We start from the raw sequence: 5,460 nt of genomic DNA, 5'->3' as shown, positions 1-5,460 counted from the left end.
TTCACCCGTGCCATCCCTCTGCTACACAACTAATTCTCATAACATGGTCAAGCTACCTAAGAGGGCTGTATGACAATTTCCCTTCTGTTCTTTCCTATTATCTGTCTCGTTATCTTCTTATAACTAGGACTTGGTTGCTGGTATATTATGATTTATATCAATCGTTTTATTTTGCATCCTAGCATGGTTTATGTTGATGGCTGACTTAGTATCCTATCCTATGACTATCATTAAGTGTTGCATCTCATGATTTATGATGAATGTACTTTTATGATGACGGTGATCATGATTTATCACTTGTTGCTTGTATGTACAATGAGATCTTATGCACCGGAGAGAAATTCCTGGTGTGTCCAATCACACTTGGCCAATAAAGAATCTTGTCTTGCCTTGCCTTGTCTTCTGCTATTCCATTCCAATATTCTATTCTGTTCTGTTCTGTTCTGTTCTATTCTATTCTATTCTATTCTATTCTATTCTATTCTACTCTTATTTCTACCCTACCCTACCCTATCCTTCTATTCTATTCTATTCTATTCTATTCTACTCTACTCTACTCTACTCTACTCTACTCTACTCTACTCTACTATCTACTCTACTCTTATTTCTATTTCTATTTGTATTTCTACCCTACCCTACCCTACCCTACTCTTATTTCTATTTCTATTTCTAGTCTAGTCTACCCTACCCTATCCTTCTACTCTACTCTATTCTATTCTATTTTACTCTACTCTTATTTCTATTCTATTCTATTCTACTCTACTCTACTCTTATTTCTATTTCTACCCTATCCTACCCTATCCTTCTACTCTACTCTACTCTACTCTACTCCACTCCACTCCACTCCACTCCACTCTACTCTACTCTTATTTCTATTTCTACCCTACCCTACTCTACCCTACTCTATCCTTCTACTCTACTCTACTCTACTCTACTCTACTCTACTCTACTCTACTCTACTCTTATTTCTATTCATATTCCTATTCCTAGTCTGTCCTATCCTATCCTATCCTATCCTATCCTATCCTATCCTATCCTATCCTATCCTATCCTATCCTATCCTATCCTATCCTTCTACTCTACTCTTATTTCTATTTCTATTTCTATCCTATCCTTCTACTCTACTCTACTCTACTCTACTGTACTCTACTTTTATTTCTATTTCTAGTCTATCCTATCCTATCCTATCCTATCCTATCCTATCCTATCCTATCCTATCCTATCCTATCCTATCCTATCCTATCCTATCCTATCCTATCCTATCCTATCCTTCTACTCTACTCTACTCTACTCTACTCTACTCTACTCTACTCTACTCCACTCCACTCCACTCCACTCCACTCCACTCCACTCCACTCCACTCCACTCCACTCCACTCCACTCCACTCTTCAGGAGTGGTTCGGGGTTTCTATTTCTCTCTCTTGAAGCTAAAAGAAACTTGCATTCAGGCAACCTCCGTAAGCTGCTCACCAAGGGAGCTGTTTCCTGGGATCCACACCAAACACCGAATGCTGAGCAAAGGGGCCATCTTGACGCACTGCACTAGGCCCCCCTCTGAAAATCAAACCAAGGTTGATCCCAACCTAGCTAGTGGGCTTGTATGAATGCATTTCCTAAGTCTTCACTTGACCTGGGGACCTGTCGTGTCAATGCAACCACAATATGAATAATTGAATAGTCTCCAATCTCCAATTAGAACTGTGTGGCTTAACCTTGGCAACTTGAAGATGGGTGGACTTCAACTCCCAGAATTCCCCAGCCAGCTTTAAGATATGTGAACTTCAGCGTGCTGGCTGGGGAATCCTGGGAGTTGTAGTCCACCCCTCTTAAAGTATGCTGAATGGGGAATTTTGGGAGTTGAAATCCACCCATCTTAAAGTATGATGAATGGGGAATTCTGGGAGTTGAAGTCCATCACCCTTACAGTATGCTGAATGGGGAATTCTGGGAGTTGAAATCCACCCATCTTAAAGCATGCTGAATGGGGAATTCTGGGAGTTGAAATCCACCCATCTTAAAGCATGCTGAATGGGGAATTCTGGGAGTTGAAATCCACCCATCTTAAAGCATGCTGAATAGGGAATTCTGGGAGTTGAAATCCACCCATCTTAAAGCATGATGAATGGAGAATCCTGGGAGTTGAAATCCACCCATCTTAAAGTATGCTGAATGGAGAATTCTGGGAGTTGAAATCCACCCATCTTAAAGCATGATGAATGGGGAATTCTGGGAGTTGAAGTCCATCCCTCTTACAGTATGCTGAATGGGGAATTCTGGGAGTTGAAATCCACCCATCTTAAAGCATGATGAATGGGGAATTCTGGGAGTTGAAGTCCATCCCTCTTACAGTATGCCGAATGGGGAACTCTGGGAGTTGAAATCCACCCATCTTAAAGCATGATGAATGGGGAATTCTGGGAGTTGAAGTCCATCCCTCTTACAGTATGCTGAATGGGGAATTCTGGGAGTTGAAATCCACCCATCTTAAAACATGATGAATGGGGAATTCTGGGAGTTGAAGTCCATCCCTCTTACAGTATGCCTAATGGGGAATTCTGGGAGTTGAAATCCACCCATCTTAAAGCATGATGAATGGGGAATTCTGGGAGTTGAAGTCCATCCCTCTTACAGTATGCCGAATGGGGAATTCTGGGAGTTGAAATCCACCCATCTTAAAGCATGATGAATGGAGAATCCTGGGAGTTGAAATCCACCCATCTTAAAGTATGCTGAATGGGGAATTCTGGGAGTTGAAATCCACCCATCTTAAAGCATGATGAATGGGGAATTCTGGGAGTTGAAGTCCATCCCTCTTACAGTATGCTGAATGGGGAATTCTGGGAGTTGAAATCCACCCATCTTAAAGCATGATGAATGGGGAATTCTGGGAGTTGAAGTCCATCCCTCTTACAGTATGCTGAATGGGGAATTCTGGGAGTTGAAATCCACCCATCTTAAAGCATGATGAATGGGGAATTCTGGGAGTTGAAGTCCATCCCTCTTACAGTATGCTGAATGGAGAATTCTGGGAGTTGAAATCCACCCATCTTAAAGCATGATGAATGGGGAATTCTGGGAGTTGAAGTCCATCCCTCTTACAGTATGCTGAATGGGGAACTCTGGGAGTTGAAATCCACCCATCTTAAAACATGATGAATGGGGAATTCTGGGAGTTGAAGTCCATCCCTCTTACAGTATGCCTAATGGGGAATTCTGGGAGTTGAAATCCACCCATCTTAAAGCATGATGAATGGGGAATTCTGGGAGTTGAAATCCACCCATCTTAAAGCATGATGAATGGGGAATTCTGGGAGTTGAAGTCCATCCCTCTTACAGTATGCTGAATGGGGAATTCTGGGAGTTGAAGTCCACCCACCTTGAAGCAGCCTTGGTAGAGAACCCCTGCTGTAAGCTGGTCTTCAAACTAATTGCTTCTCCCAAGACAAACACTTTCTCTGAATTATGCAACCCTCACCAATGCCATTCCTAGAAAAAGTCTCATTTTAATGTAATTAGTTCAGGTTTTTTTTCCTCAAAGGAGGCAGATGGTGCCAGCCAATCTGTGGGGGGGTTGGGTAGGGGGTGTCTGGAGTCCATCTGTTTTGCCTAATCTGGCATTTTGCATCCTATGTACACACACACACAAACACACACACACGCAACTACACAAAGGCTCTTGCCACCCTCTTTCATTCAATGCAGGTAGAAGAGCAGCATATCCAGAATTTTTTTTTTTACAAAACCCTCAAAATATCCACGTAAAATAGACGAGGGGTTTTATATATATTGCCTTGAAAAATTCCTCAGCCAACATATAGAATCATAGACTCCTAGGGCTGGAAGGGACACCAGGGGTCATCTAGTCCAACACCCTGCTCAAGCAGGAGACCTTAAACCAGTGTTTCTCAACCTTGGCCACTTGAAGATGTCCGGACTTCAACTCCCAGAATTCCCCAGCCAGCATTCGCTGGCTGGGGAATTCTGGGAGTTGAAGTCCGGACATCTTCAAGTAGCCAAGGTTGAGAAACACTGCCTTAAACCATTCCAGACAAATTGCTGTCCAGTCTCTTCTTAAAAACCTCCAGTGTTGGAGCATTTATAACTTCTGGTGTCAAGCTATCCCATTGACTAATCATCTGTCTTACATAGATTGTGGGAATGCGACCATTTTGTCTTTAAAGTTGGTTAAAATGCTCTATTCGCATGTGCAATGCCGAATCTTTAAACTGAATGCTTTAAAATAACTTTGGAGCGAATGGCGATGGTGGCCTAAAAGATGTGGAGACTCTGGAAGGAGTGCAGAGAAGAGCAACAAAGAGGATTAGGGGATTGGAGGCTCAAACATAGGAAGAACGGTTGCAGGAACTGGGTATGTCTAGTTTGGTGAAAAGAAGGACTAAGGGAGACATGATAGCAGTCTTCCAATATCTCAGGGGCTGCCACAAAGAAGAGGGAGTCAAGCTATTCTCCAAGGCACCTGAGGGTAGAACAAGAAGCAATGGGTGGAAACTAATCAAGGAGAGAAGCAACTTAGAACTGAGGAGAAACTTCCTGACAGTGAGAACAATTAACCAGTGGAACAGCTTACCACCAGAAGTTGTGGGTTCTCAATCCTTGGTGGGTTTTAAGAAGAGATTGGAGGGCCACTTGTCTGGTTTGGTATAAAGTCTCCTGCCTTGGTGAAGGAGTTGGACTAGAAGACCTCCAGGGTGCCTTCCAGCCTTATGATTCTATAATTCTACAATCCATGCAACCGCCATCCTGCTTGCAGCTATTCCAGAGGGGGAGGGGGATTGCATAGAATAGAATAGAAAAATAGAATAGAATAGAAAATAGAATAGAATAGAAAATAGAATAGAATAGAAAATAGAATAGAATAGAAAATAGAATAGAATAGAAGAATAGAATAGAAAATAGAATAGAAAATAGAATAGAAAATAGAACAGAATAGAAAATAGAATAGAATAGAATAGAATGGAAAAATAGAATAGAAAATAGATTAGAAAAGAAAATAGAATAGAAAATAGAATAGAATAGAAATAGAATAGAATAGAAAATAGAATAGAATAGAATAGAATAGAATAGAATAGAAGAATAGAATAGAATAGAAGAATAGAATAGAATAGAAAATCGAATAGAAAATCGAATAGAATAGAAAATGGAATACAGTAGAACAGAATAGAAAATGGAACAGAATAGAAAATAGAAAAGAATAGAAAAATAGAATAGAATAGAATAGAATAGAATATAGAATAGAATAGAAAAAAGATTAGAAAAAATAGAATAGAATAGAAAATAGAATAGAATAGAAAATAGAATAGAGTAGAATAGAATAGAAAATAGAATAGAGGAGAAAATAGAATAGAATAGAAAATAGAATAATGAGTAAATAGAATATAGAATGGAATATAGAAAAAAGAGTAGGATAGAATAGAATAGAATAGAATAACATAGAGTTG

This window comes from Thamnophis elegans, unplaced genomic scaffold, assembly GCF_009769535.1.
Source record: "Thamnophis elegans isolate rThaEle1 unplaced genomic scaffold, rThaEle1.pri scaffold_11_arrow_ctg1, whole genome shotgun sequence".
Classification (NCBI taxonomy): Eukaryota; Metazoa; Chordata; class Lepidosauria; order Squamata; family Colubridae; genus Thamnophis; species Thamnophis elegans.
The sequence above is the reverse complement of the archived record's forward strand: the minus strand, read 5'-3'. Positions refer to the sequence as shown.